The 21,703-nt window shown below is 43.4% G+C and overlaps 4 non-coding genes across 4 annotated transcripts; 2 read left to right on the top strand and 2 right to left on the bottom strand.

The window, feature by feature from the left end:
* Positions 1 to 2,903: 2,903 nt before the first annotated feature.
* Positions 2,904 to 2,976, bottom strand: TRNAT-UGU (transfer RNA threonine (anticodon UGU)). Its single transcript has one exon. It is a non-coding gene; the product is annotated as a tRNA-Thr (tRNA).
* A 5,653-nt stretch (positions 2,977 to 8,629) lies between these two features.
* On the top strand, positions 8,630 to 8,712 carry TRNAL-CAG (transfer RNA leucine (anticodon CAG)). Its single transcript has one exon. It is a non-coding gene; the product is annotated as a tRNA-Leu (tRNA).
* A 5,263-nt stretch (positions 8,713 to 13,975) lies between these two features.
* TRNAT-UGU (transfer RNA threonine (anticodon UGU)) lies at positions 13,976 to 14,048 on the bottom strand. Its single transcript has one exon. It is a non-coding gene; the product is annotated as a tRNA-Thr (tRNA).
* Positions 14,049 to 19,708: 5,660 nt separating this feature from the next.
* Positions 19,709 to 19,791, top strand: TRNAL-CAG (transfer RNA leucine (anticodon CAG)). The gene has a single exon. It is a non-coding gene; the product is annotated as a tRNA-Leu (tRNA).
* The last annotated feature ends 1,912 nt before the right edge of the window (positions 19,792 to 21,703 follow it).

Raw genomic sequence — 21,703 nt, 5'->3', positions numbered from 1 at the left:
CAGTCGGTTGCCGCTCGAGGGACTCGACAGGCTCGACATTTTCCTTTAAGGCAGACTTCAGTAGATGCTTGTCAATGCACTTCTCCTAGCTTCTTCACTGGGCATGTGTCGTCCTTTAAGGCAGACAGCCCAAAGATGAGGATTGTATTTCAGGCATATGCCTTGTCCTTGGTTTAGAGTTCAGAGAATCTCTGTCATTTCCCACCTAGGAAGGTTGCTGCAGAACCTAGCAGGGCACGCTGTGTGCTGGCTGGGTACTAGTTCTGTAGCTGCTGGAGGGTCCTCTGGATTCAGTATCTCCCACTGTTCCCTGGGAGATGTTTAGGGGAGGGATCTTGCTTCCCTCTTGGAAGTCCGGGCCATCCTTCACTTGCGGAAGATGTAAGGCAGACTGTACCTTCAGCAGATCTATCTGATTACTGTGCCCAAATTACTGGGACCCCCAAATATGTTGACTTTTATTTTTATGTTGACCCACTTTTCACCCAATATATTTGCAGGGGGAAGCCCCTGCAGCACCCCCTACATGTATTAAATACTATACCCATCTCCCCACACACATATATATGGGGTTTAAAGGGGGGTCGACATTTTAAAAAAAGGTCAATATTTTGGGGGACGCAGTAATTGTATAATCCCCCTTCAACTAGGCTCCAATGATGAGTTCTTCTTTCTTCTTCTGGTGAAGCTGTCAGATGATCTGCCAAAAGAGGGGCTCAGCCCTCTTTTAAAGCCAAATGGACCACATGGATTGGTATAGGGTACGTCTGCCTTAATGATCTAATCCTGGGTCCTCACATGTATGCGTGAGGTCATAACCAGAGTGCTTTGCAACAGAAAAGGTAAAGGGGTAGAAACATATACTACAAAGTCCCACCCATCATCTCTGTCTGTTTTGGATCAAAGCGTCCATCTGGTTAATGGAGCTCTCCCTTGAAGATGCGGCGAGACCAGACTTTCTGGCTCCAGCAAACCACATTCTTGTATCTTCTTAATGGGGTCACCCTGTGGGGATGAGTACTGTAAACACGCAATCCCAGCCATGACATTTCACTGTCAGTCGATACTGAGGGCTGGAGCTAGCTTTCGGTTGACACAGTGCATATGAAAGGTTTGTAGGGTTTCCTGTCTCCTTTGTTAGCCTCTGCAGTCAGGCCCCATCTGGGCCTGGTTGATTTATTCTCTGATTATTATGTTGTACCTGTGATATATATCTATCCCCCAGCCCAAAAACCGCACTCCAAATCAGAGTATTTCACCCGTTTTTATTACATACCGTTTGGGTGAATTTACACGGAATTTGAAAGAAAATGCAACTTTTAAACGTGTCATTTTGCAGCAACATGTTTTAAACTTTCCACTCAGTTTTCAATTGTATGCTCTTAGTAATCCATTGCTGGGGATTGTTAGTAGCTATGCATTGTTGCTTTGGTGAGAAATTGTATTTACCGTAAAGTTTTAACCGCACATTAATTATTTATTTGTCCATTTCCTAGTGTCATTTCATAACATTACAAGGGGTTTAAAATCTGTTTTCCACTCTTATTTGGTGAAGGAAGGTAGGATTTTGATTCTGTTTTCTGCATCTTATTCCTGATTACCTGCTGTGTCTTGCTATCCATTCGTGAAAAACTGGATAAAAAGTCACACAGTTTGCAATTAGTTTTGTTTGGTATCACATGAATAAACCCAATAGATGCAAGTAATCAACAGTGCACAGGACCATTTTCCCACACATTTTCATAATGCCTTTGCCCCATAAAATATGCCGGTATATAATGTTCATGATGGCTGTGCATGTCCACGTAGCCTGCACCAATATATGCCAATATTACCATATAAGGTCTGCCTACAAGTAAACAATTATATGTCACGGAAGGAAAGTCTATCCAGACTGGCTATATCAAGACAGGCCAGTGTACCACCTAACCACACTCATGTTTGCTTTTACCTTTGTTGCAATGTATACATATGCCATGACACACACAGAATATATTGGTCAAACTGGAGCCACCTATGTAAGCCAGTTTAGCCATGTAATGACACTCATTTTTGCTTTACCCCTGATACCAAGTAGAAAGTAACAAATGCCATGCCACAAAAAGAAAGTAAATGCTCACTGACACCATAGGCCAGACTAGCCACATGATAACACGTATCATGCTTGCTTTACCCTTGATGCCAAGTAAAACATGACATGCCACATTATGAAAGTAAATGCTGTGCAAACAAAGCACGTGGGTGGACTGTGCTGCCGGCCACTCAGGCGAGGTATCCGCACCCCTCCACCCATAGTAATGGGGCTCCACTGTCCCTTTTTTCAAAATGTTGTATAGTCTATTAAAGTTCGTCTTGCTGTGACAATAAATGTGGTTTAAACATTATAAAATGTTGCCTGTATATAAAAAATATTGGCAAGTTTGGTAGAGTGCGAAATCTTCCATTCTGGTCATTCACCAAGGTTGTGTTCTTGAACTTCACTGGTATTTTTCCGTTTGTGTTTGATAATGAACTTTGCTGCAAGTTACATAATTATTTCATTTTCAAGTTGTTTTGTTCGTTATAATAAAACGTGTCTGAAATGTGTTTCACGCTTTATTTATTTATGGACTTCATGGATTATCGGCAATATGATACTCTCTTCTGCTGTTCAATTTTTCATACAATAGTAGTATTTATTGCATTGCAGTAACGTAATGGACTATCAGTGGCTCACCATTTCTGGGTGTTCCATCGCTATTGCATACATGGAAGAGTTCAATGCGCTTCGAAAAGCACACCCCAATTATCATGCTGTTTTTGTATTACTGGAATGTTTCCATGTGTGCAATTAGGATACTCTTTGAGTGTTCTATACTGTTTAAAATATCAACCGCCACCTGAAAAAAAGACAAAATTACAACAGGCCCCAGCGAGATTTGAACTCGCGACCCCTGGTTTACAAGACCAGTGCTCTAACCCCTGAGCTATGGAGCCAGACATTGGAGACCTCCATACAAAAAAAACCTGACAACATGAATGTTTTACCTCACAGTACATGTCTAACTGTTTCTTTAAGAATGCGAGAGTTGCTTCAAAAGAGCAACATACTATGTGTGTCAGCCAAACCAAAGACAAGAAAGAGAAGGGAGGAAACGGGCTTTGGCACTCAGTCACACCCTTTGCTGACTTTATGGTGTTCTGTAAATCATTCAGTAGTTATAGCATTCAGATCTGTGCTGGCCAGGAGAAATGTACACTCATTTATGTATTACAACTTTCTACTTGCAACCATTTCTGACTGAACAGCCTTTATACTAAAACTTGGAAAAAAGGGAAAGGGAAGTGGTATTTAAAAATGTGAGGAAGGGAGTGAAAATGTGCAACGCCGGGCTGTTAAAGGGTTTTGAATTAAAAGCAGAGTCTGCAAAATAGGACAGTAATGACACATAGACAGCCTGACACTGAAATGATGCAATGGCAGTATTGCTAATAACGAAGTACCATTCACCAGACCGCATAGTGTATCTGTTCAGTGGGCAGTTAGAATCTCTTCTTCTTTCTTACATGTGTGCACAATACTTTCCAGCTTCTCCTTCATCTCACTTCACCGTTCTTTTCTTTCCAGCAGAATAAGATTGGCTTTCCCAGGAAGGGTCATAATATGTCTCAGAAAAGTTTTTTGCACTTTAAAATTACCACAGTAGTGATTTGGCACAGTGCAAAGCATAGTTACAGAACATACCATGTAGCAATCTCTCTTCCCAGTTGTGATTTACAACCTCAAATCTCCATGACAAACACATCTGCTTTAAAGAGTGGCATGGGACCATTTGAAGAATCGCACCAGTTTCAATTTATAATCCTGAAAAAAGATTAACATGGACTACGTGGATGAGATAGATACGCCCTTACTACAGGCATCTGAGTATAGTGGACAGACTGATCTCTTCATCCTTCCAATGCCAGTAAATTCAGAGTTAGCAAAATGGGTAATAACCTGCTAAGAGATAGCGCTTTGAATTACTTGTGCATGTGCTACCATAATTATGATTGTCTCGCTAAAAAAGCAAATGGATCTCTTTGAACTCAGAGCAGTTGCCCTGTGGGGTGTAATCAAAGGCTCCAAACCAACCGAACTGAAGGGGCCACTGAAAAAATGACCTGGCCGTCTTTATAGAAAAACCTTCACACCGAAAATTGGCCTATCATGGCAGACTTTGGGGTTTCAGCAAGTAACACAAGGAAGGGCCATGTGAAAAAGTCCTACCAGTCATTACAAAAAGAAAAGCACCATTCTAATTCACAAGTGGCAGGAGAAATTCAAAGGTCCCGTTCACATGAAAAACAGGAGTTTCAAACATTGTCACCAAAATGGCTTCGCATGTGTCTTTGCAGCTTAAAGCAAGACATGATAAAAATATGCCCCGGCTAACATAGGGAAAAGACATAGTTTGTGTTGACAAGATGTAATGTATATTATGCTTCACATGCAAAATACCGGCAAACATTTCAAAAGAAAAGCCCACTTTGTTTCCATGAAAAGTTCCTGTAGGCGTTGTGGGGCAACTGTCACAAAGGACTCCCCCACCGAAAGCCTGACTTCCATCCCAGCTGTTTACAACTGCAATAAAGTGGCCACTAAGGGTGTTGAAAACAAAACTTCCCCCGGACTGGGAGTCTCTGAAAGCTCATTTCCGTGCAGGCAGGTGACCTAGCCAGTGCATGACCTGAATTTAGGGGGGAGGTGTGAACGCAGGGACTGCAATCAAGGCCGAACCTTGAACAAAATACAGGAAAATAGAAGCTTTCTTGATTGAAATGGTGGTCCCCTACAGATAAGAGGACAGCAGTGGGGATCTCTGTGTTGGCCGGTGCATCCCAGGTATTTACGATCTGCAGTCTATACTTCAAACAACAAAGGGATTAATACAAAAAAAAACTCTGGTCACAGGCTGGCCCAGAGTGGCAAATGGCCTGGAGACCAGAGAGCTACAATTTGCATAACAGGAAGATTTGCTTTAATTTAAAAGTACTATTATCATTTAGCCATTTTTCTAAGCAACCATAAATTGTACTGCCTTCATGTTCATGTCATTGTTCAGATAATTTCCAGGCGAATTTGTTGAAATAAAATTCATCCACCTGCAATTTAGGGGATTGTAATGAACGGCTAAAATGTGTACTTGGCTGCTCTGAACATGTTCTGAATTTGAGAGTTGGCAAACTGGCAGAGGGTAAAATTAGGAATGTGCGGAGTAAATTGCATGTTCCTAAGGATTATGCTTTTTGTAAAAATGGCCGAAAATTGAAAAACGATCATGCAAAATGGTGCGGGAGACAAACAGATTGTGTGCGGCAGCAATGGCCTTTACTTTCATTCGGGGCGGGGAGGCACAGCACAAAACTGCCGCATCTCTGCCCACAGAACACTGACAGTTCACCACCACTAGGTCCGGGAACCTTGTTGGGGGTGTGCAGACCGCCGCACGACATCCTGTCTCCTTTTTTTGTATCCCATTCTTTTTCAAGCTCTGAACATGGAGCATTTTCTGTTTCACCGCTGGTTAGACTGGGTTAACTCAGAGGGCTTGAATGGCCAACCACAGGCTAAAACGGCCGATTGCAGGTCGGGAGCCGGACCAGGCACTCGCCTTCCATATTTTCTTATTTTTGATGCTCCGATCACAGAGCGAGCCTCCTTCTCCCCCAGGCAGGCTGCACAGATGCTGCAGTGAAGCAGCAGCCCTGTGCCACCTCAACTGTTTCCAACTTTTATCACAGCGTTTCCGTAGCTCACCGACTTGGCATCCTGGGCATGCATCATAGGGGCACTGACTCTCCATGACCTACCAACAAGGGGGTCTCCCACAGTCGGATTGAGTGCGGCGCCGATGACCGCCAGATGAAAGCCGCATCAGTGTTGGTAGGACGACGGGCAGCCAACACGGCAGGCTCGTGAAACCTTTGTCCCCATTGTTGCGGCTGGACCTGCGGTCATGCAGGCTAGTCGGACCATCGCTGGGGGCACCCATTATATGCATTCACAGAGACAGGTGTGGGCTGGCTCACAGGTACACAGGCCAACCCAAGGGCTGAAGGGGGCACCCAGCATACGCACACACAGTTCCCGCTGCAGGGATCACCCTGTTCTCCGTGGCCACACAGACTTACATGGCAGTCATGGTCACACGACTGCATCGTGGCCTGGGGGCACCCAGCGCATGCACAAGGACCTGGATCCATTCAGATTCAGTGGTGCTGCATGGGCTGTGCTCACACAGCATCATCCTGCAGGGGAGACAGAGTTGACATGCAGGGGCTCTGCCTGGAACACAGGGAGTGGGGACAGAGTTCCCTCACAGGGGCTCTGCCATCATGAAGGGCTTTGCACAGGCAGGCACTCTGCCGGGAAGGCCGCGCTGGCGCAGAGCAGAATAACACGCTGCAGGCAGGAGTCTGGAGGTCTTGACTGATGAACGAGAAACTGCGTGTCCCTTTTATTGGGTTACCAATGAAATGTATGCCTCAAGAAACCTATGGGGCATGTACCTGGTCACTCTACATGAGAAAAAATCTTTTCTTAATTATTCAATATTGATCAGGAAAGTATTACTTCATTTAAATCAAAATTTCAAGAAACAGAAAAAACACTTTGTAAATCTCTTTTACAGACAATTGTATTCTTAGTTCATACAATGTTTTTGACAACCTGAATTACAGCATTCATTAAACAAAATAGTTGTACACACTAAGATTTTCATCAAATAAAAAAGCAACAGTTCTTAGCAGAAAATAATGTCATTCAGAAAGAATTCTGCAAAATGTGCTGAATTTATAGTTTTAAGTGTCAATTCAACAGAAAGGTTTTTTTCCCCACACAATCACAATCACATGTTGTTAATTCACTACGCGTTTCGGGGTTATCTTGACCCCTTCTTCATGTGCTGATGTGATTTGTATTATTTTCACTATTTCGTAAAACAAATTTCAAAGAAAACAAAGATTTGTACTAGGTTTGTCTCTGTAGCATAGTGAACACCAATATATCATGAACAAATTTTGAGACACCCTAAGAGTGAATTTCACTGACCTTGGAAGTATCCAGGGTCTATATAGCCATCACTGACTCTCGTGTCACTTCTGATTCTTGCCACTGGTTGATAATTGCTGGTAGTCTGGTATTGTAACCATCCTCAATGGTCCTGTCCCAATGGTCTAGCAAAATGTTGCACCCACTCTATGAAGAAGGAATAATCACATGACCAAATTATCAAAACCTGCACTCAATACTGCCTCCCTGCACCCAGCGCTCACTAAAACCAATGGCTAAAATAAATGCCTCAAGGAAAACTTACCCACAGCTCGAGACTTTCCAAAAAGCAACTCGGGAACGGCGAATCAGCTGCAAACACAGCCTCCCGTCCCGCGGTGCGTTTGTATTCGATATTTCAATGTGTCACATGATCGTAACTCGGATCACGTGATCAGGAAACGTACGTTTCTTGAAGGACTATCGCCCCAATTTCTCTGCCCCAACGTGGTATATCTACCTAAAAAACACCACGTTTGGTATATGTAATATTATTGCCACTATTACTCATACAAAAGGGCTCGATGTGTAATGAAGGACACAGTCCCTGTACCGTTGTGCCGCCTCAAGTGATCACAAAGTGATCACGTGATGACGTGTCTGTGATGAGACACGCCATCAAGGGATTTATGTGCCGTCTGTTATTGTTATAGCTGCGCCTCCTGTTAAAGATAAGTGTGAAAGTCTACTGCTGAGATATATTACTGCTGAGATTCAATACAGGTTCTCAGTTTGGGAAGATCACATAATGAACGCCAATTCTCTTATTACGTTCACGGGCAAGCTCTTCCTGCTTTGTATCATGGTAAGTAAAAATTCATATTCTACTGACATATATCCGAAATGATGCTCACTATGGAGCACCATGTCCTAATTAAGGGTAGATCATCTAGTGAATATGAACAGAATCAACTCTAAGCTATGAACATATATTGGGTTAATCACATGCTGCACGGACACGTGGTACCGCACAAGCATTAAGCAGGGACTTGTCATTTCTTAAAGGGGAGCACACCACAGTGCTGATCAGATTCCCACATACCTCACCAGTCTCCCCCATCCCTTATCAATGCCCTTCAGACAATGAAGGGGCTGTGTCCTGAGACACCTGGCAAGTAATACGATTCCTTGAGTAATACGAATACAGACAATCCTCAAAAAATATATTAGGGCAACTATTAAGATCACTCTGCGTTCAACAGGCTCCTACTGATTGGTTGTCGCTACCTTTTCTTGTTATGCAATAGAAAGTTACTCATTAGAGAAACTGGATCCTATTCTTTGCTTCTGTACATTACACCTATGTGTATGTGCAATGAAGTGGTGAGAGATGCAAAGAATGGAAAATAACATAAAAAGACGTGTGCAAACTCATCTGCGTGGATCACCATTATAACCATGCGAGGCAAATGATACTGTGCAAATATGTGTTAATTTGTCAGTTATTATGATTCCAAATCCCAAGATTATCAGTCATTTCACCAGTAATTAAAAGAATTGCAAAGGAGTGTCTTGACATTAGTACATGGTGATAACTGCAGACCTTGTCATGTGCTCGTCAGGATGGCCGAGCGGTCTAAGGCGCTGCGTTCAGGTCGCAGTCTCCTCTGGAGGCGTGGGTTCGAATCCCACTTCTGACATGAATTATTTTAGTAAATAACTATATAGTCTTAATAGTGTCTGCATCCAGAAACACAATTATGTGCAACATTGTTGTCGGCTCTTCCTAGAATAGTTGTTTTCTAATGCCTCGTGAAATAGATTGTAAATGAACTTCTTTAGGAGAGTGAATAATATTTACTTTCTGTCATTTTGAATCAGGTTGGGAATAGTTGCAGCTTCACTCTAAATGTCTCATGCCACAAGTCATGTGAATTTTGAAACATTATTGTCTTTCTATCCCTGTGGCATATTTTCTGTGTTAGTCTCAACATAAGCAGGCCCTCCATTTACAATTGCACACTTTCATATTCACTCTCCCTTTAGATATCCACACTAACACGTTCAAATGCTATCTTTAAAAACACAATAAGCATACAAACTAAGCAGTGGTTAAAGTGAGGAGAAAAGGTCGGGAGCGGCTACCACTATTTTCATTTTGTACTGTTAACAGTTCTACTACTTTTGTAATCATTTTAATCATTCCGGAACTGTTCTTTGTGAAGTTAAATCACATTTCTCTATTTTACAATCCAATAGCAGTAAAGGCTAAACTGAAGTATGTTTCAACTTGATTGGCTGTCAACCAGTAATGAAAAATGTGTTGTATGTTACTCCTTTCCTGCCTACTCTTTTCCCCGCCAGGGTCACTGTTCCACTACTTTTTTGGATGCACTTCTACCACTGAAACTAAGCCGCCTACACATGGCTTTTGTACGCCCCTCACACCTTCTTCTTACACTGATTGCTTAAGGTCTACGATATTCCTGGATGCTGCCCACCCCCACACAAGTTAACCCTTTTTCACAATCAAGGGTGGAACATTATGCTTTTGAGGGTGCTGATCTGTGCACCCGGGCCATTGATCACTGACAATCCTCCAAGTATTTGGAGGAGGTGAAGGCACTGGTGAGCTCTTAGAAGTAGAAGAGGACAGAGGCAGGGGAGGGAGGTCCTCAAATGGACAACCCCAGAGATACATTGGAGGGGCAGGTAGACATGTCCATCATGTGGTAGGAGGGGACTGCTGCAGCTAGAACCCTGGAGGAGGTGTTTGGAATGGAGGAAGTTCACAAAGCAGGGTGAGGATACTGCTGCAAATGAGGGGGGATGACTGCCTGGAGAAGACTTAAGGGGGGTTGATCAGCCTGCGAAAGTACCACAGCAGAAGGTATACCTACTTGATTGAGAGGATGAGAGGCATACATAAGAAGAGGTGGCGGTAGTATATGTGCCTCTTCTAGCCATAGAGGAGAGGGAAAGCCTGGAGTTGCCTGCGGAGTGGTGACCTGAAACACACCAGAACACATTACACAGAATGCTTAATAGTGGTACTATTTTATCCTGCCATGAGGGAAGACCACCCACATGAGAGGATCTTGAGGTCTTCTGCATGGTGTAGGGCTGTGAGAAGAGGCTCAAGTGGGACAACAAGCCAAGCAGCTAGGGGGGGCATAGCCTAGGGATTATGCCCATGAGGACTCATGTGCACAGGTGGCACAGAAGGGTGCGCCAAGCACACGTGTCCTCAAAGCCTTGTAACAATGCAGCAACCACTATGTGGCAAACCAACTTCTGGTGCACCAGTAGTCCTGGTATGAATATCACTTTCTAAACCATCAATCAGCCCCACACCTCTAGTACACGAGAAGGGATCCGAACAGATTGGAAGAATAAGCAAATTATAAACCTCCTTGTCCAGTTTTGGTAACGTGGACAGAATGGCAGGCTTATCTCCGAAAGCATTTGGGTCATTGATTAGTTGCAACACAGCAAAAATACAATTATTACCCAATGATAAAAGGGACTGTCCAGTCAAGGTGTATAAAAATATCTACTTTATTATTATTAACAAAAGACAGTTCTAGCAACATTATGAAATACAACTCACCCTGTAAAGGAATGCAGAGGACAGAGAGTTTCAAAGAAGGAAAGGGATTCACTCTGGATATTGACAGGAGGGTGGTCGGTATAGTAAATAATCGCAACAGTTCAAGGACACTTGGCTTGAGCACAAAGGAAGCAATGGGTCTTAAAATGTCTCTAGAGGCCTTTGGAGAAGGACCAGGGGGACAGAACCACAATGTCCCTTGTGCTTGTAGATGTTCTTGGTGCTCGACTGGGTCGAGGCAGTTTTAGGGTGCTTTGCAGCTTCTGTGACAGAGTTGGAGACGGGAGACAGCTGTGGTTATCAGGGGGCAGGCAGTTCAATGAGCGCATCTGGACGGATGGCTGCAGGCTGGCCTACACGGCAGCTCGGGATCAGGAATCATTATCTGGATGGTGCTTCTGAAGCACTGGTCGAGGCGTCTCAGAAGGGTTTAAGGGACTGCAGCATTGCAGTCGGTTGCCGCTCGAGGGACTCGACAGGCTCGAAATGTTCCTTTATGGCAGACTTCAGTAGATGCTTGTCAATGCACTTCTCCTAGCTTCTTCACTGGGCATGTGTCGTCCTTTAAGGCAGACAGCCCAAAGCTGAGGATTGTATTTCAGGCATATGCCTTGTCCTTGGTTTAGAGTTCAGAGAATCTCTGTCATTTCCCACCTAGGAAGGTTGCTGCAGAACCTAGCAGGGCACGCTGTGTGCTGGCTGGGTACTAGTTCTGTAGCTGCTGGAGGGTCCTCTGGATTCAGTATCTCCCACTGTTCCCTGGGAGATGTTTAGGGGAGGGATCTTGCTTCCCTCTTGGAAGTCCGGGCCATCCTTCACTTGCGGAAGATGTAAGGCAGACTGTACCTTCAGCAGATCTATCTGATTACTGTGCCCAAATTACTGGGACCCCCAAATATGTTGACTTTTATTTTTATGTTGACCCACTTTTCACCCAATATATTTGCAGGGGGAAGCCCCTGCAGCACCCCCTACATGTATTAAATACTATACCCATCTCCCCACACACATATATATGGGGTTTAAAGGGGGGTCGACATTTTAAAAAAAGGTCAATATTTTGGGGGACGCAGTAATTGTATAATCCCCCTTCAACTAGGCTCCAATGATGAGTTCTTCTTTCTTCTTCTGGTGAAGCTGTCAGATGATCTGCCAAAAGAGGGGCTCAGCCCTCTTTTAAAGCCAAATGGACCACATGGATTGGTATAGGGTACGTCTGCCTTAATGATCTAATCCTGGGTCCTCACATGTATGCGTGAGGTCATAACCAGAGTGCTTTGCAACAGAAAAGGTAAAGGGGTAAAAACATGTACTACAAAGTCCCACCCATCATCTCTGTCTGTTTTGGATCAAAGCGTCCATCTGGTTAATGAAGCTCTCCCTTGAAGATGCGGCGAGACCAGACTTTCTGGCTCCAGCAAACCACATTCTTGTATCTTCTTAATGGGGTCACCCTGTGGGGATGAGTACTGTAAACACGCAATCCCAGCCATGACATTTCACTGTCAGTCGATACTGAGGGCTGGAGCTAGCTTTCGGTTGACACAGTGCATATGAAAGGTTTGTAGGGTTTCCTGTCTCCTTTGTTAGCCTCTGCAGTCAGGCCCCATCTGGGCCTGGTTGATTTATTCTCTGATTAGTATGTTGTACCTGTGATATATATCTATCCCCCAGCCCAAAAACCGCACTCCAAATCAGAGTATTTCACCCGTTTTTATTACATACCGTTTGGGTGAATTTACACGGAATTTGAAAGAAAATGCAACTTTTACACGTGTCATTTTGCAGCAACATGTTTTAAACTTTCCACTCAGTTTTCAATTGTATGCTCTTAGTAATCCATTGCTGGGGATTGTTAGTAGCTATGCATTGTTGCTTTGGTGAGAAATTGTATTTACCGTAAAGTTTTAACCGCACATTAATTATTTATTTGTCCATTTCCTAGTGTCATTTCATAACATTACAAGGGGTTTAAAATCTGTTTTCCACTCTTATTTGGTGAAGGAAGGTAGGATTTTGATTCTGTTTTCTGCATCTTATTCCTGATTACCTGCTGTGTCTTGCTATCCATTCGTGAAAAACTGGATAAAAAGTCACACAGTTTGCAATTAGTTTTGTTTGGTATCACATGAATAAACCCAATAGATGCAAGTAATCAACAGTGCACAGGACCATTTTCCCACACATTTTCATAATGCCTTTGCCCCATAAAATATGCCGGTATATAATGTTCATGATGGCTGTGCATGTCCACGTAGCCTGCACCAATATATGCCAATATTACCATATAAGGTCTGCCTACAAGTAAACAATTATATGTCACGGTAGGAAAGTCTATCCAGACTGGCTATATCAAGAAAGGCCAGTGTACCACCTAACCACACTCATGTTTGCTTTTACCTTTGTTGCAATGTATACATATGCCATGACACACACAGAATATATTGGTCAAACTGGAGCCACCTATGTAAGCCAGTTTAGCCATGTAATGACACTCATTTTTGCTTTACCCCTGATACCAAGTAGAAAGTAACAAATGCCATGCCACAAAAAGAAAGTAAATGCTCACTGACACCATAGGCCAGACTAGCCACATGATAACACGTATCATGCTTGCTTTACCCTTGATGCCAAGTAAAACATGACATGCCACATTATGAAAGTAAATGCTGTGCAAACAAAGCACGTGGGTGGACTGTGCTGCCTGCCACTCAGGCGAGGTATCCGCACCCCTCCACCCATAGTAATGGGGCTCCACTGTCCCTTTTTTCAAAATGTTGTATAGTCTATTAAAGTTCGTCTTGCTGTGACAATAAATGTGGTTTAAACATTATAAAATGTTGCCTGTATATAAAAAAATATTGGCAAGTTTGGTAGAGAGCGAAATCTTCCATTCTGGTCATTCACCAAGGTTGTGTTCTTGAACTTCACTGGTATTTTTCCGTTTGTGTTTGATAATGAACTTTGCTGCAAGTTACATAATTATTTCATTTTCAAGTTGTTTTGTTCGTTATAATAAAACGTGTCTGAAATGTGTTTCACGCTTTATTTATTTATGGACTTCATGAATTATCGGCAATATGATATTCTCTTCTGCTGTTCAATTTTTCATACAATAGTAGTATTTATTGCATTGCAGTAACGTAATGGACTATCAGTGGCTCACCATTTCTGGGTGTTCCATCGCTATTGCATACATGGAAGAGTTCAATGCGCTTCGAAAAGCACACCCCAATTATCATGCTGTTTTTGTATTACTGGAATGTTTCCATGTGTGCAATTAGGATACTCTTTGAGTGTTCTATACTGTTTAAAATATCAACCGCCACCTGAAAAAAAGACAAAATTACAACAGGCCCCAGCGAGATTTGAACTCGCGACCCCTGGTTTACAAGACCAGTGCTCTAACCCCTGAGCTATGGAGCCAGACATTGGAGTCTCCATACAAAATAAACCTGACAACATGAATGTTTTACCTCACAGTACATGTCTTACTGTTTCTTTAAGAATGCGAGAGTTGCTTCAAAAGAGCAACATACTATGTGTGTCAGCCAAACCAAAGACAAGAAAGAGAAGGGAGGAAACGGGCTTTGGCACTCAGTCACACCCTTTGCTGACTTTATGGTGTTCTGTAAATCATTCAGTAGTTATAGCATTCAGATCTGTGCTGGCCAGGAGAAATGTACACTCATTTATGTATTACAACTTTCTACTTGCAACCATTTCTGACTGAACAGCCTTTATACTAAAACTTGGAAAAAAGGGAAAGGGAAGTGGTATTTAAAAATGTGAGGAAGGGAGTGAAAATGTGCAACGCCGGGCTGTTAAAGGGTTTTGAATTAAAAGCAGAGTCTGCAAAATAGGACAGTAATGACACATAGACAGCCTGACACTGAAATGATGCAATGGCAGTATTGCTAATAACGAAGTACCATTCACCAGACCGCATAGTGTATCTGTTCAGTGGGCAGTTAGAATCTCTTCTTCTTTCTTACATGTGTGCACAATACTTTCCAGCTTCTCCTTCATCTCACTTCACCGTTCTTTTCTTTCCAGCAGAATAAGATTGGCTTTCCCAGGAAGGGTCATAATATGTCTCAGAAAAGTTTTTTGCACTTTAAAATTACCACAGTAGTGATTTGGCACAGTGCAAAGCATAGTTACAGAACATACCATGTAGCAATCTCTCTTCCCAGTTGTGATTTACAACCTCAAATCTCCATGACAAACACATCTGCTTTAAAGAGTGGCATGGGACCATTTGAAGAATCGCACCAGTTTCAATTTATAATCCTGTAAAAAGATTAACATGGACTACGTGGATGAGATAGATACGCCCTTACTACAGGCATCTGAGTATAGTGGACAGACTGATCTCTTCATCCTTCCAATGCCAGTAAATTCAGAGTTAGCAAAATGGGTAATAACCTGCTAAGAGATAGCGCTTTGAATTACTTGTGCATGTGCTACCATAATTATGATTGTCTCGCTAAAAAAGCAAATGGATCTCTTTGAACTCAGAGCAGTTGCCCTGTGGGGTGTAATCAAAGGCTCCAAACCAACCGAACTGAAGGGGCCACTGAAAAAATGACCTGGCCGTCTTTATAGAAAAACCTTCACACCGAAAATTGGCCTATCATGGCAGACTTTGGGGTTTCAGCAAGTAACACAAGGAAGGGCCATGTGAAAAAGTTCTACCAGTCATTACAAAAAGAAAAGCACCATTCTAATTCACAAGTGGCAGGAGAAATTCAAAGGTCCCGTTCACATGAAAAACAGGAGTTTCAAACATTGTCACCAAAATGGCTTCGCATGTGTCTTTGCAGCTTAAAGCAAGACATAATAAAAATATGCCCCGGCTAACATAGGGAAAAGACATAGTTTGTGTTGACAAGATGTAATGTATATTATGCTTCACATGCAAAATACCGGCAAACATTTCAAAAGAAAAGCCCACTTTGTTTCCATGAAAAGTTCCTGTAGGCGTTGTGGGGCAACTGTCACAAAGGACTCCCCCACCGAAAGCCTGACTTCCATCCCAGCTGTTTACAACTGCAATAAAGTGGCCACTAAGGGTGTTGAAAACAAAACTTCCCCCGGACTGGGAGTCTCTGAAAGCTCATTTCCGTGCAGGCAGGTGACCTAGCCAGTGCATGACCTGAATTTAGGGGGGAGGTGTGAACGCAGGGACTGCAATCAAGGCCGAACCTTGAACAAAATACAGGAAAATAGAAGCTTTCTTGATTGAAATGGTGGTCCCCTACAGATAAGAGGACAGCAGTGGGGATCTCTGTGTTGGCCGGTGCATCCCAGGTATTTACGATCTGCAGTCTATTCTTCAAACAACAAAGGGATTAATACAAAAAAAAACTCTGGTCACAGGCTGGCCCAGAGTGGCAAATGGCCTGGAGACCAGAGAGCTACAATTTGCATAACAGGAAGATTTGCTTTAATTTAAAAGTACTATTATCATTTAGCCATTTTTCTAAGCAACCATAAATTGTACTGCCTTCATGTTCATGTCATTGTTCAGATAATTTCCAGGCGAATTTGTTGAAATAAAATTCATCCACCTGCAACTTAGGGGATTGTAATGAACGGCTAAAATGTGTACTTGGCTGCTCTGAACATGTTCTGAATTTGAGAGTTGGCAAACTGGCAGAGGGTAAAATTAGGAATGTGCGGAGTAAATTGCATGTTCCTAAGGATTATGCTTTTTGTAAAAATGGCCGAAAATTGAAAAACGATCATGCAAAATGGTGCGGGAGACAAACAGATTGTGTGCGGCAGCAATGGCCTTTACTTTCATTCGGGGCGGGGAGGCACAGCACAAAACTGCCGCATCTCTGCCCACAGAACACTGACAGTTCACCACCACTAGGTCCGGGAACCTTGTTGGGGGTGTGCAGACCGCCGCACGACATCCTGTCTCCTTTTTTTGTATCCCATTCTTTTTCAAGCTCTGAACATGGAGCATTTTCTGTTTCACCGCTGGTTAGACTGGGTTAACTCAGAGGGCTTGAATGGCCAACCACAGGCTAAAACGGCCGATTGCAGGTCGGGAGCCGGACCAGGCACTCGCCTTCCATATTTTCTTATTTTTGATGCTCCGATCACAGAGCGAGCCTCCTTCTCCCCCAGGCAGGCTGCACAGATGCTGCAGTGAAGCAGCAGCCCTGTGCCACCTCAACTGTTTCCAACTTTTATCACAGCGTTTCCGTAGCTCACCGACTTGGCATCCTGGGCATGCATCATAGGGGCACTGACTCTCCATGACCTACCAACAAGGGGGTCTCCCACAGTCGGATTGAGTGCGGCGCCGATGACCGCCAGATGAAAGCCGCATCAGTGGTGGTAGGACGACGGGCAGCCAACACGGCAGGCTCGTGAAACCTTTGTCCCCATTGTTGCGGCTGGACCTGCGGTCATGCAGGCTAGTCGGACCATCGCTGGGGGCACCCATTATATGCATTCACAGAGACAGGTGTGGGCTGGCTCACAGGTACACAGGCCAACCCAAGGGCTGAAGGGGGCACCCAGCATACGCACACACAGTTCCCGCTGCAGGGATCACCCTGTTCTCCGTGGCCACACAGACTTACATGGCAGTCATGGTCACACGACTGCATCGTGGCCTGGGGGCACCCAGCGCATGCACAAGGACCTGGATCCATTCAGATTCAGTGGTGCTGCATGGGCTGTGCTCACACAGCATCATCCTGCAGGGGAGACAGAGTTGACATGCAGGGGCTCTGCCTGGAACACAGGGAGTGGGGACAGAGTTCCCTCACAGGGGCTCTGCCATCATGAAGGGCTTTGCACAGGCAGGCACTCTGCCGGGAAGGCCGCGCTGGCGCAGAGCAGAATAACACGCTGCAGGCAGGAGTCTGGAGGTCTTGACTGACGAACGAGAAACTGCGTGTCCCTTTTATTGGGTTACCAATGAAATGTATGCCTCAAGAAACCTATGGGGCATGTACCTGGTCACTCTACATGAGAAAAAATCTTTTCTTAATTATTCAATATTGATCAGGAAAGTATTACTTCATTTAAATCAAAATTTCAAGAAACAGAAAAAACACTTTGTAAATCTCTTTTACAGACAATTGTATTCTTAGTTCATACAATGTTTTTTACAACCTGAATTACAGCATTCATTAAACAAAATAGTTGTACACACTAAGATTTTCATCAAATAAAAAAGCAACAGTTCTTAGCAGAAAATAATGTCATTCAGAAAGAATTCTGCAAAATGTGCTGAATTTATAGTTTTAAGTGTCAATTCAACAGAAAGGTTTTTTTCCCCACACAATCACAATCACATGTTGTTAATTCACTACGCGTTTCGGGGTTATCTTGACCCCTTCTTCATGTGCTGATGTGATTTGTATTATTTTCACTATTTCGTAAAACAAATTTCAAAGAAAACAAAGATTTGTACTAGGTTTGTCTATGTAGCATAGTGAACACCAATATATCATGAACAAATTTTGAGACACCCTAAGAGTGAATTTCACTGACCTTGGAAGTATCCAGGGTCTATATAGCCATCACTGACTCTCGTGTCACTTCTGATTCTTGCCACTGGTTGATAATTGCTGGTAGTCTGGTATTGTAACCATCCTCAATGGTCCTGTCCCAATGGTCTAGCAAAATGTTGCACCCACTCTATGAAGAAGGAATAATCACATGACCAAATTATCAAAACCTGCACTCAATACTGCCTCCCTGCACCCAGCGCTCACTAAAACCAATGGCTAAAATAAATGCCTCAAGGAAAACTTACCCACAGCTCGAGACTTTCCAAAAAGCAACTCGGGAACGGCGAATCAGCTGCAAACACAGCCTCCCGTCCCGCGGTGCGTTTGTATTTGATATTTCAATGTGTCACATGATCGTAACTCGGATCACGTGATCAGGAAACGTACGTTTCTTGAAGGACTATCGCCCCAATTTCTCTGCCCCAACGTGGTATATCCACCTAAAAAACACCACGTTTGGTATATGTAATATTATTGCCACTATTACTCATACAAAAGGGCTCGATGTGTAATGAAGGACACAGTCCCTGTACCGTTGTGCCGCCTCAAGTGATCACAAAGTGATCACGTGATGACGTGTCTGTGATGAGACACGCCATCAAGGGATTTATGTGCCGTCTGTTATTGTTATAGCTGCGCCTCCTGTTAAAGATAAGTGTGAAAGTCTACTGCTGAGATATATTACTGCTGAGATTCAATACAGGTTCTCAGTTTGGGAAGATCACATAATGAACGCCAATTCTCTTATTACGTTCACGGGCAAGCTCTTCCTGCTTTGTATCATGGTAAGTAAAAATTCATATTCTACTGACATATATCCGAAATGATGCTCACTATGGAGCACCATGTCCTAATTAAGGGTAGATCATCTAGTGAATATGAACAGAATCAACTCTAAGCTATGAACATATATTGGGTTAATCACATGCTGCACGGACACGTGGTACCGCACAAGCATTAAGCAGGGACTTGTCATTTCTTAAAGGGGAGCACACCACAGTGCTGATCAGATTCCCACATACCTCACCAGTCTCCCCCATCCCTTATCAATGCCCTTCAGACAATGAAGGGGCTGTGTCCTGAGACACCTGGCAAGTAATACGATTCCTTGAGTAATACGAATACAGACAATCCTCAAAAAATATATTAGGGCAACTATTAAGATCACTCTGCGTTCAACAGGCTCCTACTGATTGGTTGTCGCTACCTTTTCTTGTTATGCAATAGAAAGTTACTCATTAGAGAAACTGGATCCTATTCTTTGCTTCTGTACATTACACCTATGTGTATGTGCAATGAAGTGGTGAGAGATGCAAAGAATGGAAAATAACATAAAAAGACGTGTGCAAACTCATCTGCGTGGATCACCATTATAACCATGCGAGGCAAATGATACTGTGCAAATATGTGTTAATTTGTCAGTTATTATGATTCCAAATCCCAAGATTATCAGTCATTTCACCAGTAATTAAAAGAATTGCAAAGGAGTGTCTTGACATTAGTACATGGTGATAACTGCAGACCTTGTCATGTGCTCGTCAGTTCCTCAGGATGGCCGAGCGGTCTAAGGCGCTGCGTTCAGGTCGCAGTCTCCTCTGGAGGCGTGGGTTCGAATCCCACTTCTGACATGAATTATTTTAGTAAATAACTATATAGTCTTAATAGTGTCTGCATCCAGAAACACAATTATGTGCAACATTGTTGTCGGCTCTTCCTAGAATAGTTGTTTTCTAATGCCTCGTGAAATAGATTGTAAATGAACTTCTTTAGGAGAGTGAATAATATTTACTTTCTGTCATTTTGAATCAGGTTGGGAATAGTTGCAGCTTCACTCTAAATGTCTCATGCCACAAGTCATGTGAATTTTGAAACATTATTGTCTTTCTATCCCTGTGGCATATTTTCTGTGTTAGTCTCAACATAAGCAGGCCCTCCATTTACAATTGCACACTTTCATATTCACTCTCCCTTTAGATATCCACACTAACACGTTCAAATGCTATCTTTAAAAACACAATAAGCATACAAACTAAGCAGTGGTTAAAGTGAGGAGAAAAGGTCGGGAGCGGCTACCACTACTTTCATTTTGTACTGTTAACAGTTCTACTACTTTTGTAATCATTTTAATCATTCCGGAACTGTTCTTTGTGAAGTTAAATCACATTTCTCTATTTTACAATCCAATAGCAGTAAAGGCTAAACTGAAGTATGTTTCAACTTGATTGGCTGTCAACCAGTAATGAAAAATGTGTTGTATGTTACTCCTTTCCTGCCTACTCTTTTCCCCGCCAGGGTCACTGTTCCACTACTTTTTTGGATGCACTTCTACCACTGAAACTAAGCCACCTACACATGGCTTTTGTACGCCCCTCACACCTTCTTCTTACACTGATTGCTTAAGGTCTACGATATTCCTGGATGCTGCCCACCCCCACACAAGTTAACCCTTTTTCACAATCAAGGGTGGAACATTGTGCTTTTGAGGGTGCTGATCTGTGCACCCGGGCCATTGATCACTGACAATCCTCCAAGTATTTGGAGGAGGTGAAGGCACTGGTGAGGTCTTAGAAGTAGAAGAGGACAGAGGCAGGGGAGGGAGGTCCTCAAATGGACAACCCCAGAGATACATTGGAGGGGCAGGTAGACATGTCCATCATGTGGTAGGAGGGGACTGCTGCAGCTAGAACCCTGGAGGAGGTGTTTGGAATGGAGGAAGTTCACAAAGCAGGGTGAGGATACTGCTGCAAATGAGGGGGGATGACTGCCTGGAGAAGACTTAAGGGGGGTTGATCAGCCTGCGAAAGTACAACAGCAGAAGGTATACCTACTTGATTGAGAGGATGAGAGGCATACATAAGAAGAGGTGGCGGTAGTATATGTGCCTCTTCTAGCCATAGAGGAGAGGGAAAGCCTGGAGTTGCCTGCGGAGTGGTGACCTGAAACACACCATAACACATTACACAGAATGCTTAATAGTGGTACTATTTTATCCTGCCATGAGGGAAGACCACCCACATGAGAGGATCTTGAGGTCTTCTGCATGGTGTAGGGCTGTGAGAAGAGGCTCAAGTGGGATAACAAGCCAAGCAGCTAGGGGGGGCATAGCCTAGGGATTATGCCCATGAGGACTCATGTGCACAGGTGGCACAGAAGGGTGCGCCAAGCACACGTGTCCTCAAAGCCTTGTAACAATGCAGCAACCACTATGTGGCAAACCAACTTCTGGTGCACCAGTAGTCCTGGTATGAATATCACTTTCTAAACCATCAATCAGCCCCACACCTCTAGTACACGAGAAGGGATCCGAACAGATTGGAAGAATAAGCAAATGATAAACCTCCTTGTCCAGTTTTGGTAACGTGGACAGAATGGCAGGCTTATCTCCGAAAGCATTTGGGTCATTGATTAGTTGCAACACAGCAAAAATACAATTATTACCCAATGATAAAAGGGACTGTCCAGTCAAGGTGTATAAAAATATCTACTTTATTATTATTAACAAAAGACAGTTCTAGCAACATTATGAAATACAACTCACCC

This window comes from Ambystoma mexicanum (assembly GCF_040938575.1).
Source record: "Ambystoma mexicanum isolate Mex_15411 chromosome 12 unlocalized genomic scaffold, UKY_AmexF1_1 Mex_chr12_unloc.1, whole genome shotgun sequence".
In the NCBI taxonomy this organism is placed as follows: Eukaryota; Metazoa; Chordata; class Amphibia; order Caudata; family Ambystomatidae; genus Ambystoma; species Ambystoma mexicanum.
This window is presented reverse-complemented; position numbering and strand designations above follow the sequence as displayed.